This window comes from Cebus imitator, unplaced genomic scaffold (assembly GCF_001604975.1).
Source record: "Cebus imitator isolate Cc_AM_T3 unplaced genomic scaffold, Cebus_imitator-1.0 Scaffold95, whole genome shotgun sequence".
Taxonomy (NCBI): domain Eukaryota; kingdom Metazoa; phylum Chordata; class Mammalia; order Primates; family Cebidae; genus Cebus; species Cebus imitator.
In genome coordinates, this window is record NW_016107410.1 from 1,888,946 (window position 1) to 1,905,123 (window position 16,178).

Consider the following 16,178-nt stretch of genomic DNA (forward strand, 5'->3'; position numbering starts at 1 on the left):
AAAAAAAAAAAAAAAAAAAAGAAATGAAATGCCATAAATCCCACTGGTTAGGCCCTAAATATTGCTCCTGTCATTGGTTTTCTATACATGTGTATAATTTTAGAATGCACAGTCCAAAGTGTAACTTCCTCATTCCTCTGTTGGTAAGTTATATTTGATAGTATCAATTAATTGCAAGCTTACCTTGTCTTGTAATGTTTTATTATTTGTTACACCTAACAATTAGACAGTAAGCATCAGTGGAGGAAGAGGAGGGAATCTATAACAGATATGATAGTTTTTACAAATCAAATGACTAGATAATCACCCTTCAGTTAGCTACTTGATTTACTGAGCAATACTTATAAGATGTCCTAATAACTGTTTAATCTTAGTTATTAAGACACCAAAAGTCTCACAGGACAGATGGGCTGTCCTCTTCAGGGGTCCCCTAACTTTCCACATAGAGAACCCACACACTTACATTTTCATCTTCCTGAATATAACTGATCTATTAGGACTCAACACCTATCACAACCTTCCCATCACAATTTCACAGGAACTTTCTTCTTTCACTCTTTGTAGTGTCTATCACACTTCACAGTTGAATGCCTTTATTTCGTAATTTTAGTTTGGTGCAAAGGTAACTGAAGTTTTTGCAATTAAATATAATGGCGCCAGCATTTTGGGAGACCAAGGCAGGCAGATCATTTGAGGTCAAGAGTTTGAGACCAACATGGCCAATATGTCAAAACCCTGTCTCCACTAAAAATAAAAAAATAAAAAAATAAAAAACCAAACTTGGTGTGGTAGTACATGCCTATAATCCTAGCTCTAGGGAAGCTGAAGCAGGAAAATTGCTTGAACCCAGGGAGTGTATGTTGCAGTGAGCCAAGATTGCACCACTGCCCTCCAGCCTGGGTGACAGAGTAAGACCCTGTCTTAATAATAATCATAATCATAATGACAAAACCACATTGCCTTTGCACCATCCTAATAGCTTGTTCAGCATTCTAATTATCACATGTGGCATCTTATCTTTTCTACTAATATCAATGCTTAGAGGAGAGGAGTTCTTTTTGGGACTGACATTAACCGTGTGTGTGTGCAGGAGGTGGTGGGTAGGGTCTCCATCAGTCTCCCTGCCTAATTAGGGGGAACCTCAGAGAAAATGTTCTTTGAAAAATAATCTTTATTCACCTTCTCAATATTAAGCTCTGTTAGCACTTCCTATATGCTTGTATTTTTTGTTGTTGTTGAACAGGATCATCCAGGGAAAATGTATTTTCTCTGTCTTTCTGTTCTCCTAGCATATTTTACTTTTCTCTACTTGACATGTGGGAATGATATAATATCGATATTCCTCTAATATATCAGTGCTGGATATGAGCAAGAACCCATTAGATATTGCTTGGTTCTAAAACATTAAGTAAAAGCCAGATAAGCTTGAAATTTTCTACTGCTTAGGAGCAGGTACTACCTGTTATAAAGTACCAAGCTTCCAGTGTGGGAATCTCACTAGGGAATTTGGAGATAATTATGTTTGCCCTATCACCCCTAATTTATTTCTCCCTTAATATATAAACACTATACTGAATTTGGCGGAGGAGGAGCTATAATGGGCAAAATGCTGATGAAATATTGAAATTGAATAAAATATTCGTTGTTGTAAATATAGCTTAAATTTCTCTAGACTGTATGTATACTGCCAAAAGGACTATAAATCAACAGAAATTTCAAAGGGTATGCTCAATCTCAGAAGACAGTTATTTTTGCTTTACATCCTCTGCACTTATATTAAATAAGTTTGCTTATCTGGTTTGCTAGTTGTTGACAACATATTTGGAAAGAGGGCAAGAGGAATTGCTGATAAATGGGGTGCACAAATATAACAAGAAAATAAGATGCAGAATGTTACAGAAAGCAAAGAAAGAAAACATTCGCCCCTCCACTTAAAATAATGCCAACTTAGTACCACTTAGTGTGAGGGAAGGGGAGGGGAAGCAAGTATTTTTATGCGACTTAGATCTTGTAAATAAGTATTTTATGGAAAAATAAAGTTTATGCTCAAAATGAGGACTTCAAAAAAGTAAACTCAGGCTTCGCATACTTTTTTTGAAAGGGCTATTTTGGGAAGATAGGCTGCTGTGATGACAACATGGGTTTAGGCTAGATAGAGAAATAGATACTGGAACCAAAAGTACATTTACAACAATTCTAAATCACTAGATACCTCTACAAATCCCTGAATACCAAAAGCCACACAGCGTGGGTGCCCTTGGTATTTATGCGAGCAAATGCAGAAGAAAGCAGTAGGGCAAATTACAGACCTGATAATTCCAAAATATTTAAGAAAGAAACCCCCAAATAGTCAATGAGTATTCACTAGAAAGTACGGTGGACCAATGTAAGAACAGTTAACAGAACTAAGAGAGGCTTTGTGGATTACAACAGTGAATGAAATGGGCCCTGTGGGGAGCCCATTTTCCAACGGGGAATTGATCCCTCACATTTCTGCATTTCTTATCAGTAGAAAATGTCCTTTGTTTTATAGTATCTTTTAAAGAATATTTGTGCAGCAATTAACCTAGAAAGAAGGACTAGTATCTCCCTCTGGAGCAAAGGACAAGCATTATTACTCTCCAGTATAAAAAAGATAATGTCTTCCTCTGGATCAAAAAACAAGCATGCTTACTCTCCATTATAAAAGATTTGGGTTCCTTAAGCTCAAGTTTCCTCTTCTATACTGCAACCTACTGTGTGAGTAGGCATCCATCTGGCTTAACCTCTCCCCCAACGGGACTGGAGGACATGAAGAACTCACACAAATGCGCTCATGTTCATCCTATTCATTGTACCATGAGTAATAAAACTCTTTGTCTTTGTCTCTGACCCTCAGAGTCTCATATCTTTTGCCCACATCCATAAAACTGGTAGATTAACTCATTAGCTTGTAAGCAGTGTAAATCTCAGATGTTTCATAGTTCTTAATTGGGCTATGTCAAGGTCTTAGGTGGCTGGTGCAGTCTAGATCCTGTGAACTCTTGAAACCAATCCTCCAAGCATTTTTCCAAAACAGGACCCCATACTGAGTATAAACTACTAGAAGTAGAGTCAAAATTGAAGAGAATAGACATAATAAAAATGAAGGAAAGAGAAAAACCAGACAAATATGTTTCCAGGAAAACAGATGTATGAAATCTATGAAAACAAGCCATTTTTTTTTTTACTGTTACATAAGAAGAGAAGAAAGACCTCCTTTAGGTTGAAAAGACTGTCTTAATTTTTACCTGTCTAAAAATTCAAAAAACCTAAATTTATACAAAAATGAGCAACAAAAAAGTATCAAGGTCAAATGCCATGTATGTAAAGTTTAGCCTCAAAAACAAAGGTGCTACAAGAAAACATATAATAAAATTCCTATGGACCAGAGATTGGCAAATCATAGCCAACAGACCAACTCCAGTCTACATGCTGTTTTTAGAAATAAAGTTTTATTGGTACATAGCCACTCTCATTCATTTACATATTGCTTGTGACTATCTTCATGGTACAATGGCAATGTTAAGTATTTGTGACAGGCCATATGGCCTATATAGTGTAAAATATTTACTGTCTTGAACCTTACAGGAAATTTGCCAACTTCTGCTATTGACAAAATAAGCTTGCCAAAATATGTTATGCTCAAAATATTTTCAGAAGTGTAACATGCCATTTTTAAATGAGCTAAAGGACATTAAGAAAATAATGTGACACATGAAAAAAAATATTAATCAGAACTAGAAAAACAGATCGAACTCAAGAGAAAATTAGAAATAAAAAAAAACACCATAGTAAGAATAAAGACTAATCTAGAAGGAAAACAAGATAATATAAGTACAAAAATAACACTTAAAAGGAAATCAAGTTGAGAAGGAGAAAAATATTTAACACTAAAAAGAAATTTAAAAATAAAGGAAGAGGTTTCAAGAAAATGTGACATATAGATGACAAAAAAAGGTCCATGAATGCTATGAGAGTTCCTGAATGGGAGATCAAAACAAGGGTGAAAAAAACTGAATACTAAAAAGTATAATAATGTAAACCTTAAATTAAAAAATCAATTTAAACTTACTGAAAAAGCACGTAGTGTAACTGATAATACAGCACAATCAATACTAAGTAAAATTAAGAGAGAGGAAAAAAAAGAATTACTTGGGCATCTAGGGCAAAAGAATACTTGACTTAAAAAGAAATGAGGCTGGGCAGGGGTGGCTCACGCCTATAATCCTAGCACTTTGGGAAGCCGTGGTGGGTGGGTCATGAGGTCAGGAGTTCAAGACAAGTCTAACCAACATGGTGAAACCCTGTCTCTACTAAAAATACAAAAATTAGCCAGGCGTGGTGGCACATGCTTGTAATTTCAGCTACTCAGGAGGCTGAGGCAGGAGAATTGCTTGAACCCAGGAGGCGGAGGTTACAGTAAGCTGAGATCGCACCACTGCACTCCAGTATGGGCAACAGAGGGAAACTCTGTCTCAAAAAAAAAAAAAAAAAAAGGAAAGGAAAAAAGGAACTGATATTAGATTATTAATAACACTTCATCATGGAGGGGAAAAATTAAATAACATATTTAAGATATTCAAGAAAAGAAAATATGGACCAGAGGTTTTATATTCACTAAAACTGTTACCAACATGCAATCACTCAAGGAATATTGTCCTCATGGGACTTTTTTGAGGAATCTTCTAGAAATGAGTTTCAGAAATCCAAATTAACTGGAACATTATAATTAAATAAAAATATAACAAAAATCATATATGCAACTTTAAATTTGTTGGTAGCCACCTGAAAAAAGTAAAAAGAAGCAGAATAATTTAATTCAATGGTATATTTTATTTATCCCAACACACTAAACATTTTGTCATTTTGATATATATATATTTGTGAAACTTATCTATGAGAAATTTTACATTGTATAGTAAGTTTCCTATATCCTGTATGTATTTTATGCTTACATAAATACCAGTTTAGACCCAACACATTTTAATTGTCTAATACCACATGTTACTAATAACCATGGTGAACATTCCAGAACTGGAGAGACATGAGCCTAAGAATGATGGTGGATTATATACTTAGTTATTGTCAAATAAGACAAATGGAGTGTTAAGTGGGAAAGAGTACATAACAGCTACATTATCTACCAATGTAGACTTAGTACAACCAAATGGAGAGAATGAGATGGCATATGCAAGAAAACATATTTTCCATATTTATAATAGGTGGTGGTAATATTTGATAGTTATACTCTGACAGACTGTTCTGTGCATAATATTGGAAAAGTAAATGAATAATTATGAGATGTTCTAATTCACTAATCTCCAGCTTTTAAGAAGTATAATTTTCACTATAGATAAGAAGCAAATAGAAGAAGTTCCTTTAAAAAAAATCGCCCTGAAATTGAATTGGAAATTTTGATTTGGAGATATCATTATTAACTCATTCCAAATGCACAACAGCATGAGCAGTGAGGCTATGCTTCCCACAGCTTGTGCTAGATGAATGACTGAATGCAGGTGGCAAAGATACTGAAGCAGCTCCCTTCATAGGCTGTGGGAATCCTCTGTTGGACAGCTTTGGTTTGAGAATCATCCTAAGTATTTCTTAGAACTGAACTACAGTTTGAGATTCTTTCTAGCTAACTCTCCTTTATTCCCATTGACCTCCACAGCAGTAAATCCTACATTACAGTCTAAGGGTTATTCCTGGTTGCTCTACTCTTTCTCTTGTTTCCTTGCAGACATTTCCTCCAATAGCTCTCTTGCACATCTACTTGCACCTCCTTCTCAGAGGACCTAGATTAACTTGGTCTAATAATGACCAACCTAGTATAAATTAATTGTCAAATAAAATGCAGGGTGCTCAATTAAATTTAAGTTTCAAGTACACAACAAGTAATTTTTTAGTGTAAGTATGTCCCAAGTAGGCCACTTGGGACATATTTATACCAAAGTTATTTGTTTGTTATCATACATTCAAACTTAACTAGGTGTCTGGTATTTTTCTGGGCTAACTCTGACAACCGTATCAGCAATGATTATCACTTGCAGCCAGACTGCGATGTTAAACAAAACAAAACAAAAACAGAGTTTTTAGAAAAGTGGCTGAATATAGAGGTAAGAAAAGAAATATACCAGATAAATCTGAAACATTTTGCTACAAACTAACATTGGAAATATCAAAGACTACTAGTTCAACAGGAATCAAAAGCTAACCTTGAAAAGACCTCATGAAGAAGGAAAAAAATAGCACTTCAATAAGGATAAAAATTACAGTGCATTGGGATCCATCAGATAAATTTAAATCCTAATTGATCTTCTGAGGATGATGGGGAACCAATTTATTAACCAAAAACCTATCATTAAAACCTCAATTCTGTCTTTTTTGGAGTTATACCACTGGGTAACCGAATTGTAGGTGAAAGGAAGCACTACCTTACATATGAAATTATTTGAGCTAATGTGCAAAAATAATGTGTAGAATTCGAGTATTACCATTTTGTAATCACCAAAAAAATAACCAACCTAGGTGTTAAGCATCAATTTGCCTCCTGATGAAAGAGCTCAGAGCTACCTATAGTGTTGCAAATGATAAAAAAAAAGCTGAGTTTGATCAAGGGTCCTGCTGCCACTTGCTGGAAATGCAGAGAAGAGAAGAACATGTACATTGGAACCATGACTATATTAATATACTTATCAAATCCACCCTGGGGCAAACTCAACAAGTGGCCCAAATTTGTCAACAGATTCATTTTAAGGGAAAGGAGTTTGTGTGGACAAGGGAGATGACATGTTGATGATATTGAATATATCAATTTGAAAATTGATGACTACCTTATAATGCCTCAGGATGTTTACTTAAATGGTAAACCATGAAAGTGCAAAAAAAGATGAATATAAACATCAGCATGGTGGTTATTTTGGGAGAGAGAGAGAGAACAGAGGATGTATAGAGACTTCTGGGTAGCTAGCAATGGTTCATTCTTTGTGATGTGTAGCAGTTAAGTTAGTATTTCTTTATAATAATTTTGTGTGGTTTGCTGTTTCTGTGTTTCAATTTAAAATAAAAGCTTAAGCAGTACCTAATAGAGTTCTTGGCTCTTAGTAAACACTCAATAAGTGGTAGCTATTAAAAAATATAAAATAAAAGACACAGGCTATACTTAGAGCAATTCCTTCTCAACTGTTACTTTTTAAAGTGATGATAAACCTCTAGCTCTCCAGGGTCATGCTCTCTCTCCAGTGTATGTACGGCTATAAAATTGCTCCTGCCTTTCCAAAATGTGTTTATGGCATTGAAAGCAGAATACAGACACTGTTTATGCTTTTAGACCTCCTCAGAGTTAGCAAACACCAAGACAAACTCAAGAGGTTGTAAGAAGAATGGAGATTTATGTCACTGAGATATTCATCATAAGGCCATTAACTTATTTCCTTACTGGTAAATATTATATTAACCTAACTTCAATCCTGCATTATGGAGAAAATTGTAGATTATGGTCTATATGTTGAATTCCAAATTTACCTGAAAAAAGCAATGAGTCCTAGTCTGAGCCCACTCTTATTGCAGAACTAAACAGTCTACGTGATACAGAGAACGATTAATGCTCTTCTTAGCCTGCAGGAATTGTGGCTTCAGGTGACAATGCCTCTTGTCTTTGCGAATTCAGTGACAGGCTTGTTTAAAAGACTGTAGTCTTCAGTCTGTAAATTTCTAGCTGCAAATGGGCTTCTAGGTTGCTATTGGAGTTGAGCTTCAATTAGTATTGAAAGGATGCCTTCTCCTCATGTGCCTGAGATGCCTTTCTTACATAGCACCTGCCTTGGCACCATCTCTCCTCAAACCACAAAGTCTTGACACAATGGGCTGTGTCTGAGGGTCCAAAGAGTGTTTCCCTATCTGTCAAAAAGTGCTAAAGTCTCTAAATGTGTACATCCCTAGGACACTTACTCCAAATGTACATTCTTTTCACCTAGAAATATTTTCAAGTTTATTTAGATTTCTTAAAGAAACCCTGCCCACTCCCATGAAAAGTGATTTCTTCTGTTTTTCATTCTCAGAGTGTTTAATTTCTACACTATGGATCTGTCACATATTATTCATATCCTTACATTTTTGGGTCTCACACTACCATTCTACCACTCTTTCTACTCTACCACTCTGTTGAGTCAATTCCTATTTTTAATATTTTTGAGAATCATAATAGTGAAAATAATGATAGTTCACATGTATTACATGCCTAATGTGAATTAGGCATTAATTATTTTCATTCAATGATTCTAGAGAGTAAAGGCTTTCCTTATCTCCATTTAGAATCTTCTACACCAAGACGTAAAAGGTGTTACTGAAGCTTGCCCAAAGTTCCACAATGATTTAGAAGCATAAAAGAGATTTGAACACAGGGAATTCTATTGCCAATATCCTTAATAATGTCTCACAGTAAATAGGTGTCTGTTTATTATAGTTAATAAGTTTTCCACAGGAAAGGGAACATCACACAGTGGGGTCACTTGGGGGGGTTAGGGGAGGGACAGCAGGGTGTGGGGAGGGTAGGGAGGGATAATGTGGGGAGAAATGCCTAATATAGATGATGGGGGAATGGAGGCAGCAAACCACCTTGCCATGTACGTACCTGCGCAACAACCCTGCATGATCCGCACATGCATCCCAGAAGATAAACTACAATTAAAATTAAGTTTTCATACAGTGCCTACAATAATGGCTTTTTCCATGGCCTAAAATTACTGTGAAATATACTCTATACTACATTGTGATATACTACAGTATAGTATGTATACTATACTATATATACACACACATTATACAGGCATATATAGTATATATTGTGTAGTAATACATAAATAGATATGCAGTTTTTCTGGCCAACAAAAAGGCATTAAATAAACTTTTATAGTTAGAGAAATCTGTCAAAATGCTAGAAATATTTTGCATGATTTTTGTTCAATTTATCTAGCATAAAGTACATCTCAGTCCCCATACACTGTTATAACAAAAATGTCATGAACTGGGTAGCTTATAGACAACAGAAATTGATTTCTTACAGTTCTAGAGACTGTGAAGTGTAAAATCAAGGCTCTGGAAGATCTGGAGTCTGGTGAGGGTCCACTTTCTGGTTTATAGGTGGCACCTGCTGTGTCCTCGTATGTGGGAAGGAGCAAGCTACTGCTCTGGAGTGTTTTTTATATGGGCAGTAATTCCAGTCATGAGGGTTCCACCTTCACGAGTAATCACCTCTCAAAGGCCACACCTCCTAACATAATCCCCTTTGTGGTTATGATTTCAAAATGTGAATTTTGGGAGGACACAAACATTCAGACTATATCAGAATGATACACAGTTGATGTTTGACAGAATCGAGTGTTTTTTTTCCCCCGTTGTCAAATTTATTTCTAGGGTGAAAGTGTATGAGGAAAAGACTTTATAGCATCCTTAATTAGGGAACATAGAAAATTATATATTCACCCTATATTTGATACACTCTCAATGTTTTTAGTGTAATTTATTTTATATAAATAACAGGGCTTTCATAAATGTACTGCAAAGAGAAATACAAGATACGAACAAAACATCAAACCTGCTATTTGGACTTTGAGTAATCCTAGAATGATAGTATCGTGGCTTTTAATCTTGAGTGTTTTAGACTCTCCCACTCCAGATCTACACCCAGCATGAAGATTTTGATGCAATATTGTACAATTCAGGATTTTGAATTTTTATCACCATCCTACTTGGTTTGACATAGGAGATTTGGGATCACACTTTGAGGAAAAAAGTATGTAGTGGTTAAAAGATGAGATTTGGAGTCAGAAAGACCCCAGGGTCATAGATTTAACACTTACTCACAGTGTACTTAACTCTTCTAAGCTTCAGAGGTTTTTTTTTCTGAAAATGCATAATAATGATGTTTCTGACTCATAAGTTTATGAGAAAATAGATGAAAAGTACTTTACATAGTGCCCAGTATATAGAAAGTTTTAATTAGGTGTTTGCAAGTAATGGCAGCAGTGGTTTATATCATGCAAAATTGTAGGTATTCTCAGTAGCATATGTCATTAGGGAATTGAGAATTAAAACAACCATGAGATATTACTACATATCTAGTAGAATGCTAAAACTGAAAATACTGATAACACTAAATGCTGACAAAAATGTGGAGCAACTAAAACTCTCATTCATTGCTGGTGGGAATGCAAAATGGTACAGCCACTATATCAGTTTGTTTGGCAGTTCTTAAAAAACTAAATACACCCTTCCCATATGATCCAGCAATTGCACTTCTTGGTATTTATCCAAGTAAATTAAAAACTTACATCCACATAATAGCCTGCACAGAGATGTTTATAGCACTGTATTTGTAATTGCCAAAACTTGGAATCAACCAAGATGCTCTTCAGTAGGTGAATGGATGAATAAACTGTGGTATATCCATACAATGAAATATTATTCAGTGCTAAAAGAAAATGAGCTATGAAGTTATTAAAATACATTGATAAATCTTAAGTGCATATTACTAAGTAAAAGAAGTCAGTCTGAAAAGGCTACATGCTGCATAATTCCAGATATGTAACATTCTGGAAACGGCAAAACTACAGAGACAGTGAAAGGATGAACGGTTTTCATGAATTTGAAAGGAAGGAGGAAGTGATGAATAGGCAGAGAACTGGAAACTTTTAGGAAAGAGAAAATATTCTGCCTGATGCTGTAATTGTAAAAATGTTATTATACATTAATCAAAAGCCTTCTTTCATCTCTTTCTTCCATTCATCTTCTTGCCTTTCTTTTTATTTCTCCTTTATTTTTTTTATATACCTTTCAGGAAAGAATAAAAGCCAAGAAAGGGGTATGTATCTAATAAACACAAACCTTTTGATTGCAAAGCAAAGGGTTAACAGTGCAAATTTTGCTTCCTGTTTCCTCAGAGATGCCTCTAAAATGTCTGAATAAGCTTCAATCAGACTGCCCTTCCCAAAGAAAATAACTATAAATGCTGGAAAAACTACAAAAACAACTACCTGAAGGCACTGGCGAGTGACAAAAGCAGGCAAATTCTGGAGAGGAGTCAACACTTGGAAGAAGGCAGCCACATTGGGTGAGTTCTTTCTTTTTAAAGCATCCAGCTAGAGGAAGGGTTTTAGCCTGCACGTTGCACAGCAGTTAAAACATCATTTAAAACCCTGCCTAATTTTCTGATTGACCCATGAAATACAAACGTGGGTCAGATTCCAAGCAGATGTTTCTTATATTTAAAAACATCAAAGTTACAAGTGCCCGAATAATTGTGAACTTTTAACTATTCTACATAACAAGAGTTAAGTGACTTCTTGTTCTGAATCCTAACAGGTGCATGCGGAAGGAACAGTGTCACTGCATGAGAATGGCCAAAGAACAAGATACAATTCCCCGTAGAGAGCAATTCCAGAGAGAGGGAAGCATGGGTCAGAATAAGTTATATTGTTCCCAGCCTAATAGCATTTTTTTCTGTTGCACTGGTATTTCTTTAAAAAAAAAAAAAAAAAAGCTTCAGTTCCAAGTTTCAGGAATGAGTTGGTGGGGCATGAGGGTCATACAGTGATTCAGGAGCTTCCTTGCAAATAAATGAGTGAGCCAATCCAATAATTTATGTTTAAATATTTCACTGTGTTAAACGTTGAAAAATAAAACAAGTGAATTCTACCCTATGCTGTACACAGTCCTTATGATTATCTGATATAGTGCAACGTAACAGATCTCAGTCTGAAAGAATTCTGCATTTTCTTAGCCACTTCGCTTAGCACAGTATGAAGTAGATCTAGGACCAGGATACAAAAAACCAAATTCCATTCTTCTGAGACTACATAAAGATCTGGCTGAAGGAATCTCGATATTGGCAGAGGCTGCATCTGAGATTGCTCTGTTCTCTACTGGTAGTGGCATACAAACACAATGAGATGTGCTAGGGGACCCTTGGGTATCTAGGGAGATTTCTCCAACGTGGTACCCAGCTCATTCCATGATGCCACGTACCTTTATGCTATCAGATAATGTAAATAACCTGAGGCCTAGGAGACTAAACTCTGTTGAGGCATGGCCATCCTCAGCAAGATCAACCCCACTGGACTCTGGAGTGCATTTGGCATATTGAGATCCCAGTGCATTTTATACTTTTGTGTTTTCTATGGCATTAACTGCATATTTTAGAATTTATAGCCTTGTGGAAATTATGCTACATCTTGGATAGTAAGTCATCCACTAATCAGATCCACTTATTCTCTGCCATTTATTTTGCCTCATATTTTATCTACTCAGGCATTATACAATACCTTAAAGATATCCTTAGCCTGCAGGTTGTCATTGTTGTCGTTTTAATAACCATAATGAATCATCACTTCCAGTGACCTATATATATTCTTGTTTTCTAACTAATACTTCAACTTCCAGCCTCTGAAAGGGGCTATCATTTTTCTACCCAGCCATGGGCTACCAATGGACTTTACCAGCAGGTATGAATGGTGTATCCTTCTGCCTATTGCTTTATCCAGGGCCACATCAGCCAGCCTCACAGCAGCATGCTCATCCACTGCTATCCTGACATGGCCTATTATCCCTCCCAGACCCAGGTAATATCCCAAGACATGTCAATCTAGCTGGGAGAAGAATTAGGCTTAGAATCTCCAGAATAAAAAGGTCAATGAGAGGGAGCCCAATGCTGTACTTTTTCTAGGAATAAGAGTTTACCAACGAAATTTGGGTCAAGAGGCTTGCCCCTTAATAAAAGTTGAAGTTTGACTCTAATCCAAGATCTAGCCTCCAAACCCAGACAACTAGGCAAATCTAGGACACCCCTTCACCACCAAGAGCAAGGGTAATAGGCCCCTCTTAGAGAGAGAAAAACTACTCAGCGTGAGGCAGCTTTGAAAGATGAGCTGCAGTAGACCAGGGATCCTCAAGGGCTATTGGAACTGGGGACTTGGGCACTGTGGCTGTCCCTTCCTCCTGGTGCAGCAGTAAGTATTCCTAGGGAACATCTTATCTTCCCTAGATCCTGATAGAGAAAGATATACAGCATCTTCAGACAGGTCTGAAGCCTGAGGAGTCACACACAGTCTCCCCAGTTAGTGCTTCCCTATCTTTTTCTGGGAGCTTGTGGGCCCTGCAACACTCACCCTGATTTTCAGTTCATATTTTTCAAAGCTGCAGTAAATCTCTTTGAAACAGTTGAACTTCTGTGTTTGAATTTCTAAACTTGGTCTGCCTCTCTTCAGACCAGCAATGTTGGCTTCCATCTGATCTCCATCCCTGGGGCTGATCTCCTGGGTCCATGCTATCTATGAACACACATTGCTTTCTTCCCAGCCTTTGACTTCGTCTGCATTTAGAACCTTGGGCTCTGGCTAACAGAGGCTTTTCCTGTGTTCCAGAAGCCAGCCTTCTACTACCCTTGCTTGAGTCCTTTTGTGGCTCTGCTTGATTAACTGATCACTGCAAAAAGCAGTGAATGATTTTTTGCAAAGCCCAGGATTATAGGCAGTTGATGAATATTAAACAGGCAAGAGGAGTACAGTCTTTAAAGCAGAAACAGTATGCTATTATCTGGCTGTCTATATAGAATAGGAAATCCTCAAGAACAGGAACTGTATCTTATTTAACTATGGAGCACATAACTCCTTGTCTAGCCCCATAAAGTGGCTCATGCCTATAATCTCCACACTTTGAGAGGCTAAGGTGGGCGGATCACAGGAGTTCAAGACCAGCCTGGCCAGCATGATGAAAGCCCGTCTCTACTAAAAATACAAACACTAGCCATGCATAGTGGTGCATGCCTGTAGTCCCACCTATTCGGGAGGCTGAGGCATGAGAATTGCTTGAACCGGGGAGGTGGAGGTTGCAGTGAGCTGAGATTAAGCCACGAGCAAGACTGTCTCGAACAAGTTAACAAACAAACAAAAAGCCTCCTTTCTAATCGTAAGCACCAAATGAATATTAGGTGAGTGAATTAATAGAATACACCTGTATATAAGATAGCATGGACTAAATCCTCATAAAGCTTACATTCCTAAAATTATTTCTTTTCTGAATTTAATATATTCTTCTATAGACATAATGCAGTCAAACAAGTTATTAGCAAGTATTTCTGTACCCCATCCCATACCAAAATATTTGGAGGCAGTTTTTCAACTTCTTCAGATAGAAGTGACTGTAGGTAAGGCAAATTCCATGTTCTATCCCTGCCTAGCTATGTTAAGCAGATGCATCTTTAACCTTATGGTACTTTCTTCACCCCTAAAATGAAAGTAAGAGTTTCCATCTCAAAAATGTGTCCGAAAGATTAATTAAGGTAATATGTGTGAAGCAGCCAGCAGTGTCTGGAACATAGCAGGTAATTGGTGAAGATTTCTTTCTTCCCTTCCTAAATTGCCAATTTCTGGGTGTTAGTTTGAGAATGCTCCTGAAATAACCTGAAAGAGATGTTCTCTTCTGCATTTATATGAACTGCATGTTGAGAAGAAGAAATGAGAATCAAGTAAGGAACTTTTCCAAGCCACACAATTGGCCATAATATCCCCACCCCTATCATGTATAGACGATAAAATATTACTAAGTAACTTTTCCAAGCCTTAACACTTCACCAAACATCACTATCTTCTTGCTCTAATGCAATTGTTCTCATTTCTGGTGGAGTTCTGAATCCACTGGAGGAAATTCATAAACTCTGGTGATTTTTATCTGGTAATCTTACCATATTCCTCTAGTCCATTAATTCTTTAGTTCTTTTCAAGATAAACATTTCACATCTTTTGATCTGTCCTTGAAAAGCTAATAAGTATCTCAAAATAATTATGCCCCCACCAACGGACTTCAGGTTTACTTTCTTCCGATGATCAACTCCATTTCAGTAAATGGCAGCCCCACCCTTTTAATGACATGCATCAGAAAACTTGGCATCATGGATTACTTCTCTTCACTTCTCTTATCACACACCACACCCAGTCTCTCAGCAAATCCCGCTGACTCTCAGATAAGGATAGGTGCTGATTTCTCACTACCACTGCTAAGAATGTGGTCTAAGCTACTAGCACCCTTGGTCCGAGTTGTTACAAAAGCTTGCTGTCCTTTTCTACACCCTTCCTTCTTTTCAATTCCCTCAGAGTAGCCAAAATAAACTATTTAAAAGAGAAACCAGATCACATCACTCTACTCAAGACTGTCCAGTGGCCTCTTGCCTCAGTGAAAGGAAAAGCCAAGTTTCTTCTTGTTTTTTTTTTTTTTTTTTTTTTTTTTTTTCAGGGAAGCTGGGGTGGCTTTACTATATAAAATGTACTTCAAAACAAGGAAATCATCAGAGTTAAAAAGACATTTCAAACGGTAAAAGGGCCTTTTCACCAAGAAGACAGCAATCTTTTTTTTAATTGCATTTTGGGTTTTGGGGTACACGTGAAGAACATGCAAGATTGTTGCATAGGTACACACATGGCAGTGTGATTTGCTGCCTTCCTCCCCTTCACCTATATCTGGCATTTCTCCTCATGCCATCCCCCCCAACTCCCCACCCCCCGCTGTCCCTCCCCCATTTCCCCCCAACAGACCCCAGTGTGTAGTGCTCCCCTCCCTCTGTCCATGTGTTCTCATTGTTCAACACCCACCTATTTGTGAGAGCATGCGGTGTTTGATTTTCTGCTCCTGTGTCAGTTTGCTGAGAATGATGGCTTCCAGATTCATCCATGTCCCTACAAAGGACACGAACTCATCGTTTTTGATGGCTGCATAATATTCCATGGTGTATATGTGCCACATTTTTCCTGTTTGATAGACTGGCCACATTTCTTAAAGTGGCCAAAAGGCTGTGATTGATCTCACCTCTTTGCTATCACCAGCTCTGAGCCATCATCTTCTACCATCCTCCTTCTGCCCATAGCCCTGCAGCCTCACTTGCTGCCTGCCTTACTAGTTCTTAAACAAAAATTCTCTGAGCTATCCCTGCTGTTTCCTTTGCCAGGAATGCACTTCCCTGGAACATCCATATAGCTCATTGTTTACTTTCTGTAAGTCTCTGTCAAATGTCACTGTGCCTGGAAGATCTTTCCTGATCACCTTCTCTAAAATAGCATCCCTGTATTCTCTATTCTCCTCATCCTGGTTCATTATTTTTATAAAATTTA

General features: G+C 37.1%; 1 protein-coding gene and 1 long non-coding RNA gene across 2 annotated transcripts in view; one reads left to right on the forward strand and one right to left on the reverse strand.

Annotated features, from left to right (window-relative positions):
- LOC119472343 overlaps positions 1-11,713 on the forward strand; it is a 23,292-nt gene extending 11,579 nt beyond the window's left edge. Inside the window, exons 2-3 of the long non-coding RNA XR_005201481.1 lie at positions 10,962-11,131; positions 11,383-11,713. This is a non-coding gene — a long non-coding RNA (uncharacterized LOC119472343). The remainder of the gene's footprint in view (positions 1-10,961; positions 11,132-11,382) is intronic.
- Positions 1-16,178, reverse strand: part of DPP10 (dipeptidyl peptidase like 10) — a 1,448,345-nt gene that overhangs the window by 705,935 nt on the left and 726,232 nt on the right. The window lies entirely within an intron of this gene.